General features: G+C 44.5%; 1 protein-coding gene across 1 annotated transcript in view; it reads left to right on the top strand.

Annotated features, from left to right (window-relative positions):
• RRAS2 (RAS related 2) overlaps positions 1-22,720 on the top strand; it is a 54,145-nt gene that overhangs the window by 707 nt on the left and 30,718 nt on the right. The window lies entirely within an intron of this gene.

The raw sequence follows: 22,720 nt of genomic DNA, 5'->3' as shown, positions 1-22,720 counted from the left end.
CCTTCGCTGCGGGTTTCCCGACGGGAACTCCGGGGCTGGGTTGAGCTGAGCGCCTTGGAAGCCCATGGTTTGCCTTCGTCGCTGTTGTGCAGCCGAGAGCTGGAGCTTTTCTGGGCGCAGCAGCCGCGTTTCCTTAGTCGTAAGGTCCGCGGCGGCCGGCGCTCGCTGGAGTTGCAGGCTGGTTGCGATGAAAGCGGGTTCAACAGGTTCCCTCAGTCGCTCTCTGGAACCCAGCAGCGCCCAGCCGCCTTCCTTGTCTTTATCGTCCATTCCAGTTGCTTTTTATCCCGCTTCGATCCGTTCCGATCCTCCGTTGGCAATCATGGCTGACCAAACACCGTGCAAAATACTTCCACGGCGCTACCCTATGTTTATAAACTCCATAAAGTTAAAGCTCTTTTCCGGTTAAATTTCTTTGATCTGAAACACTGCGCGGAGGCTTTTCACGAGCGCTGTCATCGGTTTAAGCCAATGCGCCGTCTAAACTTGTCTCCTTTTTTTTGTTTTGTTTTGTTACCGCTGCCCTTCGTGGCGACTTTATTGTGGGGAGGGGACCGTAGCCCCTCGCCCGCTTCCCGACAAGCTTTTGGGAAACTTCAATCTTGGGTCTTGGAGCAGATCAAAACAGTTAACAACTGAGCAGCCTGAATAGGAAACGCAAATCTGGCTGAAGACCTTCTAATCTAAAGGGAAGGAGGCTGCAGTCTGTAACAGCTGTTAGTCTCTTATTTAGGAGCCCTTTTGGATACCTCTTGCTTTATTCTGTGGTCAGTTTAAAGCAGTGTTTTCCAACCTTGGCAACTTGAAGAGGACTGGACTTCAACTCCCAGAATTCCCCAGCCAGCGCTGGCTGGCGAATTCTGGGAGTTGAAGTCCAGACCTCTTCAAGTTGCCAAGGTTGGGAAACACTGCTTTAAAGACTTGTTCCAGGGGAAGTCAGAGCCATCCTGTTCTGGAGATGGGGGAGATATTCGATGAACAATTTATTTTTTAAAGTTTTGCATTGGCCTTAGATAGCTTATCCTAAAGCCTTGTCAACTATTTGCTGCATTTTAAGATGATACGCTTATACATTCTTTCCAAGGGATCCTCCCAACTGAACTCACTGCTGCTACTTGCCTTTAAACATAAGCGTGCCCAGAATCGAGTTGTAACTGTATCTGGTGCCTCTTGTGTTCTGCCTCTCTACTGATGTCATTTTGGATGCCAGACTAATAAAGCCAAAAATGAAAGCCCAAGTTGCACCATAAAAGTATCCATTTACATTTCAGTCCTGGTTTGAATTAAAGGGCTCTTTATGGCTATCCACACCGTACTGTTGGATTTGTTTATCTCGCTGAATGTTTGCTGTCTTCCATTGTTGTCATGTGGCAGCAAAGGTCCGAATAGCTTGGCATCTCTGAAATGCTGGGATTAGAATTATTATAATCCTATTTTGTTAATCTTATCAGTGGATTTTTGCTGATGGATGGAGATAATTAGTTTATCCCTGCATGGCTGAAGCTTTAGTTCACATTCAGGCAGGCTGTGTATAGAGGGTGCTGTCTGGATGCTGACTATGGCTAGATAGTTTTAATGTGTGGAAGGATCCTCTTGATAATCTTTTGTAACACAGATTGATTGATGTGGCATTGTAATGCTGCAACTGTACAAGCTTTTGTGAGCTTAGGATCTGGCCTGCTAAGCAGGCTTTCATCTCATGAATCCCCAAAGGCAGAAATACATAGAAGGGTAGTGGTGCTTCATTTGTCCTGGTTCTGTACAGGGATCAGTAAGTAGCAATGGCAAAAGATTAGCAACAGAATTTAAACCAGGGTGAGCCCCTGTATGTTTATTTTGTACATGGTTGCCTCTTAAGAGCTTTTGAAGCTCTTAGAGCTGAAAGATTGCTGTAAGGTTTGAAGGCCAAAAAGAACATTTTGCTGTATTACACACTGTGTTATATATGACACATAGTTGGTTTTAATGCACATTTCCTCATCCAGTGAGAAGACTGTGGGTGCAATCAGTCCCAAATTTGCAGGTATATTTAGGTACCATTTGCTCACTATGACAACTGTTCATCCTGTTCCTCCATTATTGCTCTTAAATGTTGCACCTTGATGGGAGCTACAAACCCATCAAGGCAATCCTTTCTCTCTCTCTCTCTCTCTCTGAGAACCTACCCGAAGAGCCTCATCTGGCTTCTCATTTTTTGTGCCAGCAGCCCAAACCACCTGCCTTCTTCCATGTTGTCCGCTGCTTCTTTACTAATCTACCATAGCAAGTTCTTCTGATTTTCTGGGGAAAAATTGGCTTCCTTCCATGGAAGTTTAGAAATACAGGAAACTATTATAGGAAAAAGAGGCAACCCCAAGTCCTGGAATAAATATGTTTCAATTAATTTCAGATAAAAGTGGAGGTGTGCCATGTCTTCTGTCACTGAACTTGCTTGGGGATGGTGTATTTTTAGGATGTATTGTTAAGCCTGCAAATAAAAAAAAAACTACGATAATTAATGGGGGTGGCTTCTGGAGAGAAAGAACGTTGGTCTTACCTGAACGTTTTTTTCTGGAGATGTGGAGGGAGGGGTCACGGCAGGGTTATCGCAGCCTGATTGGTCCATTTGACTGAGAGAAAGCTTCTTAACCTTCGGCTTCTCCCGTTGGTTCCCAGTTTCCGCAATGTCACGGTCAGCACCTGTAAATCAAACACAAACAAGGGCAAGCCCCCCCGGGGCCTCCCGATTCTACACCTCCCGGACCCTGTCTAACTAACTAGGGCGGGAATGTGACCCCTCCCTCCACATCTCCAGAAAAAAACGTTCAGGTAAGACCAACGTTCTTTTTCCAGTAGTGTGGAGGGAGGGGTCACGGCAGGGACATACCCACGCTACGTCCCTGGGCGGGCAGACTGGGTCCCAGGTGAAGAATCGGACACCACCCTCTGAAGGACCCTCCGGCCAAACGATGCCTCAGCCGAGGCATAAACATCCAAACGATAATGCCTAATAAAAGGCGTGGGGGAAGCCCAGGCAGCCGCCCTACAAATATCCTCTAAGGGCGCCCTGGTGGCCCAGGCCGCAGAAGTAGCGGCACTGCGGGTGGAGTGAGCAGTGATCCCTGATGGGGGAGGCTTCCCGGAAGCTCCATAAGCCTCAACTATGGCCAACCTTATCCACCGTCCTATGGTGGAAGACGACACCTTGCGTCCTAACGAGCCTGGGTGAAAAGAAACAAACAACGCCTCGGTCCTCCTAATGCTCTCCGTTCGCTTTAGGTAAATGCGAACCGCCCGGCGGACATCTAGCTTATGCCACACTAACTCCTGCTCCCTCGAAGGATTGGGACAGAAATTCGGGAGCACAACTTCCTGGGCCCTGTGAAACTGTGAATTCACTTTCGGAATGAACGAAGGATCTAAACGAAGGACCACCCTGTCCTGGTGAATTACACATAGGTCACTACGGGAAGACAGGGCCCCCAACTCTGAAATGCGCCTGGCCGATGTAATGGCCACTAAAAACACCACCTTAAGGGTAAGCAGACGCATATGTATCGTTCTAAGCGGCTCGAACGGGGAGCCCGTCAGAGCCTGGAGAACCAGGGTCAGATCCCAGGTCGGAAATCTATGAACCGGAGGCGGACGGATATTAGCCGCCCCCTTCAGAAAACGCTTAATCAGGGGGGAACGGGAAAGAGTCGGAGAACCTTCCCCCCCCAAAATGGTGGCCAAGGCCGCCACCTGTCGCCGGAGAGTATTATGCGACAAGCCGTCCTCCAATCCCTTCTGGAGGAATTCCAACACATCCGGGACGGTAGCCCTAGAGGGATCCAACCCCAGTGGGATACACCATTTTGCGAACGCCCTCCACGTGGCGTTGTAAATCCTAACCGTGGAAGGCCTCCTAGACGCCTCTAAGGTGGCAATGACCCCTGACGAGAGCCTCCGCCCCCTCAAAATCCCCCGTTCAAGAGCCAAGCGGTCAGATGAAGCCACTGTGGCTCTGGGTGATCCACGGTACCCTGACGCAGAACGACCTCCCCTGGGGGAATCCTCCATGGATCTACTACCGACAGCTGGACCAGGTCCGCGAACCACGGTCTCCTCGGCCAGTACGGGGCTAGCATGACCACGAGAGCCCTCTCTGTGACTACCTTCCTTATCGTTCGGGGAATGAGGGGAAGGGGAGGAAAGGCATAAAGAAGGCCCGGAGGCCACCGGCTCCTGAGGGCGTCCGCTCCTTCCGCCGAGGGAGTCTGGAACCGGGTGAAGAAACGCGGCAGCTGGGCGTTCTCGGGTGAGGCAAACAGGTCCACCAGCGGCAAGCCGAATCTGATGCAGATCTTCCGGAACAGCTCCGTGCCCAGTTGCCACTCGCCCTCGTCCAGAGTCGTGCGGCTGAGCCAATCCGCCTGGAGATTCGACACTCCCGAGATGTGCTCCGCTACGATCGAGGCCAAATGCCTCTCCGCCCATAGTCCCAACAACTGTGCCTCCCGCCAGAGAGCGCGGGAGCGGGTGCCCCCTTGGCGATTGACATGGGCCTTCGCCGCCACATTGTCCGTGAACAAGAGAACATGTTGCCCCCGCAGGTGATGACGAAAAGTCCTGAGGGCAAGTCTGGCGGCTTTCAGCTCCAGCCAATTGATGTTGTGGCGGAGATCCGAGGCAGACCAACGCCCCTGGGTCATGTCGGAGTCCATCACGGCCCCCCAGCCGAAAAGGCTGGCATCCGTCGTCACTGTGACTCTCTCGGGCTCCCAAAAGCAAGCCCCCTGTTGCAGCGCTGGGGACAGCCACCACCGAAGAGAGAGTCTCACCTCCGCTGGTAGAGGGACTGGCCGCAAGGAATTGCTCATCATCCTTCTCTGGACTGGGATCAAGGCCCACTGGAGAGGTCGCAGGTGGAGCCGGGCCCAGGGCACTATCCCTATGCAAGAGACCATCTTCCCCAGGAGCTGAGACAAGGTCAGGATGGAAACAGACCTTCTTTTTCGTACGGAAGAGACCAGCTGGCGTAAGCTGGACAAACGTTCTGGAGACAGGCGGACCCTCCCTGACTCTGAGTCTATCACTGTCCCTAGGTGTAGGATCTGCCTGGATGGGGACAGGTGGCTCTTGGGAAAGTTCACGGAAAACCCCAACACCTGAAGCCAACGGATCGTCAGCCGAAGATCCGACTTGGCTCTGGATAAGGACCCTGCCTGAACAAGGACGTCGTCCAAGTAACACTGAAGTCTCACCGGGACGGAACGCAGGTAAGCTGCCAGTGCTGCCAGGACTTTGGTGAACGTCCGCGGAGCTGAGGCCAGACCAAACGGGAGGGCCCGGTACTGGTAATGCCTGCCCCGGTGAGAGAACCTGAGATAACGCCGGTGAGACTGAAGGATGGGGACGTGGAGATAGGCCTCCGTCAAATCTACTGAGGCCATGTAATCCCCCTTCCGAATGCCCTGCAGAATGGATTTCAGGGACGCCATCTTGAACCGCCTGTATACTAGGTAGCGGTTCAGGCGTTTCAGGTTGAGGATCGCCCTCCAACCCCCCGAGGATTTTGGAACTACAAACAGGTGGGAATAGAAGCCCCGCCCCCTCTCTGGCTCCGGAACGACCTCCACTGCCCTGATTTCTAGAAGATGGGCGACCGCGAGGTCCATGAGGCGACGTCGCCTCGGGTCCCGAGCCGGGGGAAAAACTTTGAAAAAACTTGGGGGTTTGGAAAGGAATTCTAACCTTAGGCCGTGGCGAACGGTCGCCCTGACCCAACCGTCTGACGTGATCCGATCCCACTCGTCCGCATACAGTGCCAGGCAGCCTCCGATGGGATGACTCGGGTTTGAGTCATTTCCCTCTGCGGAAGGGGCGACCGCCCCCCCCACGAAAGGGCCGCTTGGCCTGCGGCTGATATCTAGAACGGTCCTGAAAACTCTGCCTATTGAAAGACCTGTCCTGTCTATACGGTTGGTATCGCTGGTCCTGATCCCTGTCATAAGACCTGAACTGGGGTCTGCGATAGGGATGACTACGGGACTCCGCCTTCTTGGTGGATGTGGGCATAACTTTCTTCTTATCTTTATTTTCCACCAAAATCGGGTCTAAAGAAGCCCCGAACAAATTTGGACCCTCAAAGGGGGCAGCTACTAGATCCCACTTGGCTTTATAGTCCATCTGCCAGTTCCTGAGCCACAGGAGCCTACGAGAGGCCACAGAGGTGGCCAAAGCACTTGACCCAAATCTAACAGCGTCTAGGGTCGCATCAGCCGAATACTGACACGCTGCCATTATTTTAGCCAAATCCTGGTGTACCCGCTCATCTTGGATCGGGATACGGTCCTGAAGCTGGCGAAGCCACATAACCGTTGTACGGTTGAAGTACGAGGCGGCAGCCGCCGCCCGCACCGCCCATGCTGAGGCCTTGAAATTTTTACGTAAAGTGAGCTCCGCCCTCTTGTCCTCTGGTTTAAGCTTGTCTGCCGCGTCCCCCGAGACCACTGGGGAGGATGAGACTAGAGCTGCTATGGGCTGATCTATACTCGGAAGCTGAATAGCCTGCACAAACGACTTTTCCATGTTATAGGCGCGACGGTCGTTGCTGCCAGGCGGAGAAAAGTTAGAAGGACGGGCCCACTGACTAGTAGCTACCTCCAAAAACAGGGGAGGAGCAGGGATCTCCTCCTTATTGGTGGCTGTCGCTGAGAACATGACCATGTCCGGATCAGTGGGCGGGGGGACTGTGGGGTCCCCAGTGCCCACCTTGGTAGTCCTCCTAGCCTTCTTAAGTAAAGGCTTGAACATGGCCTGAAGGAACAGGTTTGAGGAACGAGGCGGCTCGGGGGCCGCATCCTCCTCCTCCGAAAACCCCCAATCATCCCTCCTCGCCTCCCCCCTTGAGGAGACCTCACTCATGAGGGAGGGGGAAGAAGCCCTAGACCTAGATCTACCAAAAGGAGTAAGCCTACTGTGATGATACGGCCTGTCCCTTTGGGCTATGCCCCTAGAGATGGCCGCAGAAATAAGCCTTTTGAGGTTCTCAGGAAGGTGTTCCAGATCCTCCTCATCGCCCTCTGAATCATAATCTGGTGCCACATGGGCCCTGCTACGTTTACTGCCCCTACTCGGGCCTGCAGAGGTACCCTCCAATGGGTCCTCCCTATCTGCCCCTCTAGTCCCCCGGGAAGGAGAAGGAGAGCGAGGATCCCCCCGCCCCTGACTCCTATCAGATCTACCTGAGGAGTCAGATGAAGATGAAGGGCTAAACCCCCTGGCCACAGGAGGAGAAGGACAGGAAGCCAAAGCACGTGGGGATCCGGATCTAGGCCCAGGATCCCGAGCCTGCCTTTTCTCGGCCCTTTCAATAACTTTTTCAATGGCCCTTGATCGCCTGAGCTCATCTCTCTGCAGAGCTCTTGAAGGCCTTTCCTCTGCGCAAGGCCGAGGAGCTCGAGGCCTAACTGTGGGGGTGGGATCCGCCCTATCTTCGCCCGCCTGGGGTGGCGCGGCCTGCTGGGACTCTGATCTCTCCGCCATCGCCCCACTCACGTGCTCCAGGTGGTAAACAGCCGAAAAACAGGGAAAATCAGCAGCCACAGCCCTTTAGCTGGTGAGAAGACGCCTGCTCTGGGCTGCCTGCGATGCTGCTACTCGCACCAGCACGATCCTCCGGCCTCTACGTGCTGCAGGCCCAGCCACGTGTGGTAAAAATGGCCGCCGGCTTCTGTGGGCGGTCCTCCGACAAAGCGCGCCCAAAAATGGCCGCCGACCTTGGCTGACGCTTCCCGAGCCTCTGGGCGACCGCTCGCAAGCTCGCCGCCCCGATCCAAGCCTGCACTCACTGGGGGAGCCCAAAAACCCCCGTAGGCAAGAAAAAAATGCCCCCGCGCCTCTGCCGCAAGCCGCAACCGGCCCCGGGATCAAGGCGACTGGAAAGGAAGCCGATCTGCCGCTTTCGCGCCGAAAAACCCCAGCGCGCTGCGGCTCCAGTCAATTTGAACGTGTCGCTGCAAACTAGGCAGCAAAAGAGGTTATAGGATCGCCCAGCACGCCCGAGACTCCAGGCATCAGTCCGGGCGATCCCCTGGGAGAGGAAAGGCACGGAACGCCCCCCCCCCCTGTCTCTCAGCCTTCCGAGGGCAGTAACAACAGCCCTGCAAGGCAGACCAACTAGCAAAAAAACTTTAAATTTAGAATGTTCAATTTTTTTACCAAATCCAATACTAAAATACTATAAAAACTCTCTAACTAGGAACCAAACCTGAGTCTTGGACCTTGACTGAGAGGAAACTGGGAACCAACGGGAGAAGCCGAAGGTTAAGAAGCTTTCTCTCAGTCAAATGGACCAATCAGGCTGCGATAACCCTGCCGTGACCCCTCCCTCCACACTACTGGAAAAACCAAGATGATACCTCTGATACCTAGCATTCTATGTGGTATGGTACTTCTTTGTCTGGTTTGGTTGCTTTTTTTAAATGTTTGGTCGTGAAAGACCTCAACTGTGTTTGGAGAAGAATTCTGGAATCAAGTTGTGTCATTTACTATCTGAGAAACGGATCACAAAACTATTATTTAGTCAAGTTTCTTTGGCTCAGCATCAACGAAATAAAATACCTAGGGAACTACATACCTCCCCTCCCTTCCCCTCCCCTCCTCTTCTCTCCTTTCTACTCTCCTCCCCCTCCCTATTATTGGAAACAAGGTATATGGCTGCAGTCTTATCTTTTGTTCCATTGAAATGTCTAACCTGCTATCAGCATTTATCAAGGTACATGTGACTTCAGATAGTTGTTAATAACTGAATAGGTTATGTTTGCCAAATTAATAATTGACTTTTAATCACCTAAGAAGATGTATTTTACTAGGTTAGCTTTACCCAGTTAGGCCTTTGTTGAACAATTTTCCTTCTGGATAAAATTGTTTGTTTTTCTTTCATTATTACATCTGAATGTTAAACAAAATTGTTCTTATTGTCCTTCAGTATATCTCATCTCAGCTGTGCAGACTTTGCAGAAATTTCTTTTGGGCAAACATCACTGGTTTCACATTTGCTTTGTCTTACTTTAGAAAGCTAATGCTGTTGACAACATTTGCTGTCTAGACTTGAGCTTAGTTTTCTTCATTGATTTTACCGTTGACATAATTTTAGCAACACATAATTGAAATGGAAGGAGTCATCCATGTGCCGTATCTCTTGGCATGCAGCAGATTGGTTACTGCTTTCACTGGAAAGCAAGTAGAGATAATACAGCCCAGGCATTTGTATTGAAGAGCTTCAGTGTCAATTATATATTGAACCCCGTGAGCAGATTTGAGCCTGGATACTGTTATGAAGATGTGTGGCACACTGCAGTTGGGCCCAATTTTGTAAAATCTGACTGTAGTGTGGAGTGGCTCATGAAGTACAACACAGTCTCCAGTAATGCCTATATATAATAGACTGTGCAGCACTTTGTATACAGAGAGAAAAAGGAATAACATGGTTTTGGAAGGGACCTCAGAGGTCTTCTAGTTCAACCCCCTGCTCAAGTCAGGAAGCCCTATACTATTTCAGACAAATGGTTGTCCAATCTCTTTTTTTAAACAACTTGCAGTGTTGGATCATTGACAACTTCTGGAGGCAAGTTTTTCCTTGGATTACCGTAATTGTTCTAACTGTCAAGAAATGTCTTCTCAGTTCTAGGTTGCTGCTTTGCTTGATTAGTTTCAAGAAACGTAAGAATGCACAGCAGTGGTGGGTTTCTGCTGGATCGCACCGGATTGCGCGATCCCGTTGGTCAATGAACCCAGAAGTAAGTTCCTGCCCCGCCCCTGTCACGGGGCGGCGCTTGCCTGCGCTCCACCAGCTTGGGCGCGACCGGAGAAGTTTCTCTTCTCAGAAATGTCTTCAGTGGAGTGGTGGCAGCCTGTGTCCCTTTCAGGAGCTCCAGTGAGGAAACTTCTCCGGTCGCGCCCGAGCTGGTGGAGCGCAGGCAAGCGCCGTCCCGTCGCCAGGGAGATAGTGAGTGAGGTGAATCACGTGGTTGCTTGGATCACACGGGAAAACCCCAGAAGACATTTCTGAGAAGAGAAATTTCTCCGGTTGGGTTGCGCCCGTGTGATCTGAGCAACCACGTGATTCACCTTACTCACTATCTCCCTGGCAACGGGACGGCGCTTGCCTGCGCTCCACCAGCTCGGGCGCGACCGGATCCTACCAGGCTGCCACCGCTCCACTGAAGACATTTCTGAGAAAAGAAACTTCTCCGGTCGCGCCTGAGCTGGTGAAGTGCTAGAAGGGGGGGGGGGGGGAAGAGCAGAAAAGACAAAAAGGAGAATGAAAGGGAGAAAGAGGAGGTGGGGGATAGTGGATCCCTGCTGCTTTCTGAGCTTGGTGGTTTTCTTACAGACATTTCATTACCAAACTAGGTAACATCATCAGTGCTAGAAGGGAGTGGGGTTGTGGGGAAAGGAGGAGGAGGAGAAGTCGAAGGACAAAAAGGAAAAAGATGAGGGAGAGGACTGTGGGGTCCTTTGGTGTTCTCTGAACTTGGCTGGCAAGCCACTCCCACCCAGTCACATGGCCGGCAAGCCACTCCCACAAAGGAGGCCACACCCACAGAGTAGGTTCCAAAAAATTTTGAAACCCACCACTGATGCACAGGGATGCATACCATCTGCAACTTCTTAAACCAAAGATGGGTTTCCCAGAAATTGCAGAGCAGATATAGAGAGGAGTTGCATCATCATGGAAGAAGACAGAGATGGTTTAATGTGTTGCAGGCAGATGCCAGGTTGATGCCCTCATATTTTCTGTTTTGGTATTGAATCCAAAGTCTGCCTGTATTCATGTCAGAAAGACATACAAAGGTAATCACAGCCCTAATATATAACTAAAGTAAATGTTTTGAATATATTTATAGAGTTTCTATGATATCTTGGTTAAACGTCTTTCTTGCTACATTTAATTTAATTGCTCAGTAGTGTTGATAAAAGGCAATCCAGATCTTTTAGATGGAGACTAAATAAAATGCTGTTACAAATCAGCAATGCTGGAGAATTGTAAAAAGAAAATATTTTTAAAGATATGGTAATATATGCAAAGGCACTAAGAATGGCTTAGGATACAAGTGAAGCTTTTATTAGAAGTTATTTTACTGTTACAATATAACAATAAATTCAAGAAGAATTCCTCAAGAATATTAATATTTCCTAGAAGATTAAGCTATTACAATACCAGTTATCTAGGTATATTAACAGTAGGAGGAATGGAAATAAAAATGAACTATGCAAAGCAAGTCAACCAGGATATTGGTTGGCATATAAATGACAAAAAAAATATGATATTGAAATTGCAAGAGGGAGATAGATACCGTATTAATAGACAATATGACCATGCAGAATGCATTTTATCAACATTATTCTAATTTGTATAAAGAAGTGACATCTCTTTAGAGAAAATAGATGAATATTTATTTATTGTTATTATCTGAATAGGCGTATAACAATATGTTTCTGAAACTATAAAAAAGATTAAATCGGGAAAGGTACCTGGATTAGGCTCACTATCAGATATTTATTACAAATGTCTTAAGGATGAACTTTTACAATCTCTACAAGACACAATGAATGCAATCTTGCAGAGAGGAAAGTTGCCAGACACTTGAAAAGAGACTAATAAAGCATTAATGCCCGAAGAGGGTCAAGATTGGAATTTAACAAAAAGCTGTACAGACTGATACCAGTACTGAATAATGATTATAAGTTGTTCATAATGATTCTAGCTGATATATTGAAAATAATTGTGCAAGATTTCATGAGGGTCAGTGTTGTTATTTTTTTTTTAACCTAAAAGATAGTTAAAGGACTGTTAGAAATGTGCTGGACATTTTTGGAATATTTGGGAGCAACATAATAAAAAACAATCCACACTAATCTTGGATGTAGCAAAGGCCCTTGACAATTTGAACTGGTCTTTTTTTGTTCAAGATATTGGAAGGTAATGATTTTTGGTGTACTTCCAACTATGCTTGGTGGACTTGTAAAAAAAACTGGAAAGAGTTGGATTCAGATACACATGCTAATGCAGAGCAGTTAAAAATTAATATGCAATTGGAACTGAAGGCTTTCCATTTTGTACTGAGAGATGAACAGTTGTAAAAAATAGTCATGGAACTTTTATGCATGACAATTGCAGTGAGATTATGAAAGGATTTGGTGTTATCCACAGTGGAGGAGTAGATGGTGAAGATGGTCGAACTTGTGGAAATGGCCAAGCTGATTTAGTTGACTAAGCAAAAGATGTTAACTACATCAATTGCTGACTGGAAAACTCTCAGGGACTTTTTACGTGAAGCAGGGGAAAAAAATAAACGTATGATTTATGGTTTTGATGATTAAATAGGATAAGCTATAGAAAAAAAAACTGAGTAATACTACAAGAGCAAAAGGTAAATTTATTATTGTATTTATAATTGCTGTGAAGAAAATTGGAAGCTATGTCTTTGTATTTTCTTTGCTTCTGGGTCGTTTCCTTTTTTCCCTCTTGCTTTACATTAATTTCTGTTCTTTTTATTTTCTTTCATAAAACTTTTAGTGAAATCATATTAAAAAATAAATTTAATTGCTCAGTAGCAATTAAAAATATGGGAAAATGTGTGATAACGTAGCCAGGCCTGAACAGTAGCTGCATGACAGTAGCAGAGAATTCTAGATCAAAGTTAGCGTGTTAATAGGCTTCTTAATTAGGCCAACTATTTCCACAATCCATTCATTGTCTCCGCACAAAACCCTTCATAATTGACATAGAAACACAGTAAAACATTCATTTAATTTTAGCAATAAAACGAGGTCTTTTAAAGGCTAAATAAAGTTATTGCTATTATATAAACCAGCCCCCAGTTCTATTCTGAAGTACTGGGGGGTGGGAAGGAGAATTGCTATCATCTTTTCGGCAGAGAAATAATGAACTGATTGTGCAAAGAGTTCTTAGGAGTGCCTAAAATTAAGTAGTATTAGATCTATGTTACGGTCTATTGAACAGTGCAAGGACTGTTTGCCATATCTCTGTTACTCAATGCGGAGATAGATGAAGTGTTTTCAGTCCATGAATTCTTGGACTATTTCAAACTTAAACCACTGCCTTGTTTTTGTTTATTATGCTGCTGTGCTCATAAAACTGCTCTCCTTTGTTTTCAACTTATACTGGCTATCCTGAATCAAAGTCCCACTGTGATGGAATAGATCTAGGTGTGTTTGTTGTTAGCTTGATTAAGCCACAGTGGCAGGGAGGCATAGTTAAAGGATTGTTTCAGAGTGACAAACAATGGTGTTTACAATCGGATCAGTATTAATCAGGAGCAAGACCATTCTCCAAGTATGCACACAAGCATAGTCACCAGTCACAATGGGAAGAGCCATATAACACTCAGATATTATGATATGTTAACTTGCTTGGATTGTTGTCCTTTTAAAAAAAGAACATCATTTCAATGATTTAATCTCATTAGGGATTGTAAATGAAGTATTGACTAATGAGGAAATGCAAATTTTGTTTTCCTGGATGTAATTAATCCTTATTTGTTTCTGCTTGCAAACAAAACATCAATAAATGGTCAAGTATGCCTCAGTTTGGCTACATGGACAAGAAATGCTACACTAAACACGGGTAAGATAAGGTTAGTTATTTCAGCTGAAAGATGAGGATGGGGGACAAAAGCGGTTTGCACGCTGAACTCATTGAAGAAACTGATCTTAGCCAATTGCTTGGAAAAGTGAGCTGAATCAATTGCTGTTGCCTGAAATAAGGTAGAAATGAGCTTCTTTGTGATTTACTATATAACATGAGCAGCTGCTGTCACGGAGCTTTCCCCAGCTGTCACATGCCAGCCAACTCTGCATTATCTTCTAGTTTAACCCTCTTAACATTTGTGCTTCTCTGCTTAGAAGAACAGAGGGTGGTGGAATCACTGCATCTATGTGCTACTAAAACTCCCTGTATTTGTCTGTTTGTAACCTTCAGTTAGCCAAAATGGTGCGTCATAGTGCAGCAGTTTGAACCATTGTACTTCAAGCAGCTAACTTAAATAATGTGTACAAAATCCAAGACCCATTATATTAGTGGAATTAATAAAGAATCTTCAGACCAGTTGTGTTAGCAAAGTTGTGGCAATTGATAACTGTATATGTGCATCTGATTGGGTTAAATGGTAGGGGTAACACAGAAGTATTTCTATTTCTTTTACTTAATTCACTCTGTTTACAACCTATGGTCTTATTACTGTTCTTTATTTTATATTTTGATTTTTTACTTTATCTGAATTCTGAACATTTACTTGCTGAACACATTAACTTAAATAGTACCAAATTTCCGAATATAGAGTAGATTTTAGTGACATTGCAGAATATGCCAATTTAAATTTTTTTTAAAGTCAAGCTCTAAAAGTATCTTTTTTTCCCCTTAGTAAAATTACTTTTCCAAGCAGGAAAAAGAATGCAATTCTTCCTATAGAAATGACTATTTTTTTAAAAAAAAACTTCATTCTTGTTGCAGACATATTCCTGATTTCACAACAGCTTCTGACAGGTGCTTTGATAATCTGTGCTTGCTTTTCTCCATTAGAATAGGAATTTAAAAGAATAGAATAAAACATTACACAATGTATATGTGATGGTGGTGGGGAGGGAGTAGAACTGGCATCTCTATATCATACTGAAATTGTAAAATTCTTTAAGTGGATAATATATCAAGAAAGAAACCACTTGAAGCTGAGAAATATTTTTATTGTCAATATTTTGATAAGGCTATTGCAAGTATATTAACAACTGCAACAAATATAGAAATAACATACAATTGGAGATGCACTTTGATACCTGGGCGTTCTAACAGGTTTACAAAAATAGATATGAGGAAACAATTTTATTTTGGGAAGAATTTATAGCTGTTTGAATAGATAACTGATAACAGATTAGATTTGAAAATGCTTAGTTCTCTATAGTTTAAAACCAGGAGATTGTTTTTCACTGGGCTGGTATGTAAGCTGTTTTTGAGGTTTTTACACTTTTCTTTATGGATGTATTTGGTAGAGTAGAGTAAAGGAAGTGGTAAACAAAGTGTTTAAGACCTGACTTTACAAAAAAAGAAAAAAGAAAAAAAAGAACCACGTACAACTTAAAGTAGAATGTGAATGTATGATATATGCTCTTAAAATAACACTGTGTCAAATGGCTTAATAAATAAGATTGTACCGGCATTTTAAATTGTCTATGGCTTATGGCTAAGCTTTAAGGGAGCTAAAGCTGAACAATCTAGTTGACACTAAGCTGAACTTGGATAGTTGAATGAAATGTGTTTTAAATGCAATGATTTAGGTACATGTCTATGGTGCATCGTAGAAGTTAAAAATAAATAACTTTCTTTTTGGGCAAAACCGGTAAGACTGTTTATAAATGACCTTGGCCTGTGTTCAGATGCCAGTATCTTATCTCACCTGTAGTTTTATCCACTTTTGAGTAAGTTTAATTTGGTATTGATATTACGAAGCATGTTCACTCAAAGTGAAACAGTGCTTATTCTGTCCATATGATATTGCTCATGATTAAATGTAAACTGTTCTAAATTTATAATTAAAACTTAGTTGTACAACAAATAATAGTTTTCTATCTCTGTATACATGTAAGAATACAAAACAAGATTATTACTTTTAGTCCTGGTGCCTTGAACTTTCCCTTAAACAAAAGCTGATAATAACAGTTTGATCTGGGAAACAACTTAACTGGTAAATCATATTCCTACAATGTAATAACCTGCATATCTAATTGCTGTTCATTTCTAGTGAGTTTATCTAAAAGGAATGGCAGAAGATGAGATGATTAAATAGTGTCATCGTAATTGAGCAAACTCCAGAAGACAGTGGAAGAAGGGCACATGTCACAGCCTTGTGTGAACCCATTGTTAGATTTGGAAAAAAAAGTGACCCTATGATGTCTTCTCTTAGAACTGAGCCAGGATGATAGGGTGCCAGGGAGGCTGCAGAACACTGGGATTACAATTTTCTAATTTAAAAAGTGTTTGTATCTTACATGTTCAAATATATTTTCTCTCTTTTTCTCTCCCTCCCTCCCTCCCTCCCTCCCTCCCCCTCCTCTCTCAGTCTCCCTCCTCCCTTTCCCCCTCCCTCTCTATCTCTCTTCCCCTCCCTACACACAGCACATATACAGATTCAACTACCCACTGTTTAAATGTAACTATAAAAGCTGTATCTACAATTTTATGAAACTTTTGACAGTGAAAAAGTGAATAATAAGCAGCTCCCTTTCAATCTAATTGAAAAAAATATTATGCAAAAATGCAGAGTAAATTGGTACTAATTCTAAATGTATCAAAGTAATCTTTCAAAACATTCTCCCTAATATAAAGATCACAAATTTTATATTATTTCTGGAAGAATAAATTGGCGTGTATTTGTTATCTGTTAGCTGAGTTGAAAAAAATAGAGTGAATTGCCTGTGCTAACCTGATGCAAATTTGACAGTTCACATATCATGGGGATAGAATACCAAAATACACCCAAAACTCTGGTTCATCTTATCCAGGGATAGGCTTATCTGTGAGTATATATGTGTGCACTTTTTAAAAAGTAAGTAAGTAAGTAAGTAAGTAAGTAAGTATGTATGTATGTATGTATGTATGTATGTATATATATACAAGGATAAACTGATCCTTGAACCCAAATATTAATAAAAGTGCAAGTTGGCTTATCTACGAGTGGAGCATTTCTCCATAGTGAGGGGAGGAGTATCCAGGATGGGTTGACCCTGTCCTCTCATTGATTGGGCTGAGTCAGAGAAGCTCTTTGGGCCACGCCCTGGTCACCAGGTACCACCCAGTTATCGACTCAGCCCCTCAACGGGCGGCTGTGATCATCCCAAACTCCTGGAAAATTTTAAAGAAAGGATTGAACTCACTGTTTACTTGATTGCATTCACTGCCTCCCTGCCTGAGTGAGTAACTGGCTCTTGGCTGAGTCCCTGGCCAGAAAGAGAGAGAGAGAGCAGCAAGCTCTTCAGGGCAACGCGCAGCCCAGGTCATAAAGAGAGAGACCTAGGGCACTAATTGAGACTGCGGGCGAGGGGATGCTCCCCTGGAAGTCCCGGGAAAGCAGTCACGCTGGAGAGGCTCAGCCGGCGCCGGAGTGTTCCGCCGCTACCACCACAGAGGGTCAAGCGGCAAATGCGGTATTTTTATACGCAGCGGAGCGCCCGCGCCTGCTTGCAAGTGGCAGAAAGAGATGGCAGCCCACAGGAGCTCGGAAGAGAGTGGAGGAAGTGATAGAGAGAGCTCTCCAGTGGCAAAGCCACACGGAAGCCCCAAAGGCACAAGCTGCTTCCACGTGTTCCCAGGGAGAGGAACTTTTTGAATTTGGAGCCGGTGGCCATTTTGGAACCATGTGATCCAACATGGCGGTGCCCAGCAGCACAGAGGATGCCGGCAGGACTCAAGCCTCCAACCCAGCAGCCAGCAGTCCTACCGGAGGAGCAGAGGAGCAACTAACCAGGTCAGAGACTGCTACAGAGGCTGCTAAGGGAAGAGGAGGAGGCAAGGCAAAGGAAAAGAGAAAACACGTCTCCTCCAAGCGGGGCAAAGAGGCAGGCTGCAGCTCCAAGCCCCCTAAGTCTGGGTCCAAATATGAAAGGCGGAGGCACCAAGCCTTGGAGCACATTTGCCACAAGGCCAGCAGCAAGAGGGCTACCCCTGGCCAGAATCCTGGGGAAGGAAACTTGGGTGGCTGGAGAGCGATTCTTGACTTGAGGCTTCATTAGGGCGTAGGGTGTTGCAGGCTGTGCACAGGGCGGAGGTGACGCCTCACCAGGCATAAGGTTTGTGTGAGCTCTTAACATGGGTAACCCTCCCTAAGGACGTGTAAGCCTTGGTACGTCCCATCCTGGATACTCCTTCCCTCACTATGGAGAAAGGGCGTTGGTACTTACCTGATACACCTCTTCTCATAGTGGGGGAGGAGTATCCAGCCCCGCCCTGATATGGTTATGTAACATGAGCGTTATGTTTGATGGTTGAGCTGTTCTGTTGAAGAAATAAAAAAAGGTTGAAACTAAGATAAAGTCTAGAATGGATGACACAGTGAGTTGGATAGAGTTTTTTGCCGATAACTGGGTGGTACTTGGTGACCAGGGCGTGGCCCAAAGAGCTTATCTGACTCAGCCCAATCAATGAGAGGACAAGGTCAACCCATCCTGGATACTCCTCCCCCACTATGAGAAGAGGCGTATCAGGTAAGTACCAACGTCCTTTTTCATATTTTGGATAAATTGAGGCTGACTTATCTGCAGATGGGCTTATATGCAATCCGGTATGGTAAATAACCAAAGAAGAGCCACCACTGCATCGTTCCTCACCAGAGATGACTGTGTATTATGGGCAATGCACTCCAGTAACCACAACGACTCCAAGCACACTTGGCTGCCATTTGATGCATGTTAGGCATGTGATATTTGACCTACAAAAATCCAGGTGGCATCAAAGAGAAACTAGCATCAATATTTCATGTCAAGTTGTAATTTGAATGTTTGCAATCCCAATACAGAAGCCTTATCTGTGGACTGTACATACTTTTATTGCGATGGGGATGTCTGTTCACTTGAAGAGTTTTTCAGAAATAGTGTTTATCCTCCTAGAACCACCGCATTTATCCAAATAGAGGAGGCCAGCTGTCACAGTACTTTTAACAGTTTGGTTTTGTGGCCTATAATTACTGCAAACCTGCTGTTAGATAGGGCAGAAAAACAATCTTTTCCTTAAGAGAAGTGGGGCAAGGAGTCTGATTTGAAAAGAGGTTGGGTTTTAGTAATACTGAGTAAGATTTTACTCCTAAATCTGACTAAATCAATGTGAAAAAAGCTGAATTTGCCTCGCAATAGCAATATGTTAAAATAGTTTTCTGAAATACAACCATAATTATCTATTCCCTTTTGTGGAACTTTTTTTTTAAAAAAGCTTTTGAATATGTCATGGCTAAATGATGTACCACGAGGAAATATTTACCACAAACGCCAATACGTTTATAGGAATTTCATGATGGTCAGTTAGGGTGGAAGAAAATGCCATAAGAACGGCTCATCAGACAGAAATGCCAAAGCAACAATAAATGATAACTTGATTGTCTGAATCACTGGATCCAAATATGAGGTACATAAGGCACTTCAGAAATGTAGGATGATGATAATGTGCCATTATTGAATCTGAGCAACCACCTATATAGATTTCTTCCATGATGATCTGTCCATAACCTAGTCTTTCAGGTCTTCAAACAATGTAATTTCCATTTAACACCTTCTGCTAATGCTGTCTTTTCTTTCATAGGAATGCAGGATCTTTATATAAAATCAAAATTTCGGGGTATACAGTTCCACAACATTTGGAGAGAAATGGGTTACAGAAGGTTAATAACTATGACCCATCTTGAGATAGAATCTGTTCCTGTAGTATAACTTTCCTTCTGCCTCAGTTTGAGCCACCAATTAAAAGTAAATGGCACATTGACTTACCACAGAGTGGAAGTGGCATTTTTTTTTTACTAAGAAACTAGATTCTATAAGCAGTGAGCATATTAATTTTCTGTTCATTCCATAGATCCTGCAAGTTCTCTACCAAACTGCTCAAGTGCATTTTCAAGAGTAATATGTGGCAGGGTTACACAGGATTACTATCAAATCCTTTGACAATATTAGTATCATTTATGATCCTTTGATACTATTAGTGTCCTTATTATCACTAACATGTAAAAACATGTGAAAGTAGTTTGCAGACATTGCTTCTTGCCAAACAATGCAGAAAGCTTCCATGTAAGCTTCTCCAAGGACATAAATGCAAGCTTTGTGAGTAGGGGGTCCTTGGTACTTTCTAATTCAAGGATCATTTGTGACAGGATAAGAATCTTGAAGTAAATGAATAACTGGAGTATATGAGCTAAGCTTATTTTATGAAGCATCTCGTCTTTCTTCTTTAAAAATCAACCAGCAAAATAGGAGGGAAATGTATTGTCTCCTTAAAACCTTCCTCTGGAGTTCAGAAACTGATGTAATGCTCCAATTCACATAATTGCAATTTAGTGAATTATTTTTATTTGCCAAAAAAGGCAAAAAAAGCTTTTATTTTGCAAATAAAAAGAAAGTGGTTTAACAACTCAAATTGTAGCTTACCAGATGTCTTGACAGAAATACTGCATACACATCCTGCATATCCTTTTATTTAAAAAAAAAGCAATCTCAAATACTTATATAGAAAGTAAAGATGCTAAAAATGTAGTTGGGAAGAGCTACATTTCACATACCTTTTTTTTCTTGTCTGCTTTAAAGTTGCTTTTAATAAAATAGTTTTAAGTTCTAGTTTCAACTTACATATAGCCAGTTAGGAAGCTCCTCTGCAGAGACACTTAGCTAACCAAGAAATTGATTCAAACATACAAGCCGCTGATATCTCAGGTCTGCTCCTTTCTCCATAGTGAGGGGAGGAGTATCCAGGATGGGTTGGGTTGACCTTGTCCTCTTGTTGATTGGACTGAGTCAGATAAGCTCTTTGGGACATGCCCTGGTCACCAGTTACTGCCCAGTTATCGACTCAGTCCCTCAACTGGACTGTTTGCCATCCTGGATCTCCTGTGAACTTGGAAAAATACTGAACTGAAATACGGAATTTGTCTCCCTGCCGCAACAATCACACGCTGCCCAGAATGGGGGGCACAAAGGCTAAGGCCAAGAGGAAGCACATTTACCCCAGGGCAGAGTTAGATGCAGAGGGTGGCCCCAAGCCATCTAAACCCTCTTCAAAGTTTGAAAAGCGAAGGCACAAGGCCTTGGAGCGGATCTGCAAAAAGGCGGCCAGCCAAAAGACTACCCCAGGCCCGGGAACAGAGAGGAAGGCTCCAGGGATTTCCTCACCCAACGAGGCCACAGAGAAGGACCCAGCTTTGCAAGCAAGGATCCCTATTGACACCTCAGGCCTTTGGGGCTCTGCTCAGGGCTGGCAATCTCCCCCCACACCACATCATTGGGTCCTATTTTATGAATAAGTGTATTTATCTCTGTTTATGGCTAGATGTACAAAACCATTTTTATTGCACTTATTGACATTACCTAGCTGATGTTAGCTGATCTCACAAGCTCTGGCTGATCTCAGAAACTAAGTAAACTAACTCGTCTTGGTTAGTACTTGCGTGGGGAACTCCCTGGAAATTCCATGACTGTTAGATAGATGGGGAAGTTAAAACCAAGCTTGATAGTGATATTTACTTCCATAATGGATGTAGTCACCAGGAATTAAATTTCAGGGTGTTTTAATTGATGGAATTTCCTATGACCTGGAATTAATGATCGAAAAGATTTCCCATATTTTTCAGAATATAATACTCACTTTCCTCCCCCTAAAAGAGGCTAAAAATTGGGGGGTGTCTTATACTTTGAATGTAGCTTTTTCGAAGCTTTTTTTCAACCCTAATGAGGCGCTAGTGAGTGAAGCGCTCTTTTGGGCTTCCCCTGCTTTTCTCATTTCTTCTGTCTCCGATGATCAGCTGTTAGAAGCTGTTTTTTTATCCCCAACCAGGGGATAAAAAGCGTGTGTGCGCTTGCTCAAAACCAGCAAACCTATGTGCTGAAGCTGACCAGACTAAGGATGCTATCCAGATGAATACCTGGTAGGCAGAATTTTATTTTACTCTCCATAAACTAAGGTGTGTCTTATACTCCAGTGTGTCTTATACTCCAAAAAATACGGTATGTAATTATAAGAGATGGAAATCAATGTTTGTTATCAGATGATTCTTATTTGTTTCAAATAAGCTCCAAATTTAGAGTTTTGGGTATGTACCTTTTTAAATATGCAGGTTATCCTTCATTTACAGTTGCAAACGTGGGAGCTTTATGAGCATGGAATTCAAAACCTAGAATCCTGCTGAGAACAACTATGTTATTTGGTCTGCTTTTCTTTCCCATTTAGATAGCTAACATTGCTTCATTGTTTTCACTGTCTTAGGCGATTTATTTGTAACCTGAGAACAAGAGTTACGCAAAGAACAAGAAATGGAAATTAGTTGGGATGAAAGATATCAGGGGGAAGCACCTTTCTGGAAACCCCCTGCAGTGTGTGTGTGTGTGTGTGTGTGTGTGTGTGTACCTATGCATGTTTATTCTTATTTATTTGTATTTAAATGATCTGAATCTTATTTTGATTTTATGGTACATGTTTTCTCGTGCAGCCTTGAGTTAAAGATTAACTCCTAGTGACCTCATGGCTACATCAAGTAGATTTGTTTGCACTGGTATGGGAGTGGATTGCCATTCCTTTCTTCAGAATTGTCCCCACCCTCTCCAAGTTTCTTTTCTCGCCCATGACTTTGATGTCCCCCAAATTCATGTTTTGAAAAGCAAGTTTCTTATTCTTATTAGTGCTCAAAGATCTAACGTTATTTCTTTTTAGTTGTAGATCTTGTAGATATATTTGCCATTGTGCTCCACTGCATTGCAACTAGCATGGTTGCAAAATAGTGTGTGCCTTCTAGTGAGTGTTGGCACCAGGTGACTACCTGGCAAGTGGCAACAACTTTCTTTGCGAGGGTACACCTTGAGACTCCTGGTTTCTAGCCTGATGCCTGAATTACTACCCTAATTGGTGTTATTTTAAATTTGGGGTTTGGGGTAAATGGAAATGATTGCTATATTTGTCTTGCTTCAATGTTGTCCCTCGGTAAATGGGGTG

This window comes from Natrix helvetica, assembly GCF_964273705.1.
Source record: "Natrix helvetica genome assembly, chromosome: 1".
NCBI lineage: Eukaryota > Metazoa > Chordata > Lepidosauria > Squamata > Natricidae > Natrix > Natrix helvetica.
Note: the sequence above shows the minus strand (reverse complement) of the source record. Positions and strands in the feature narration are given on the sequence as shown.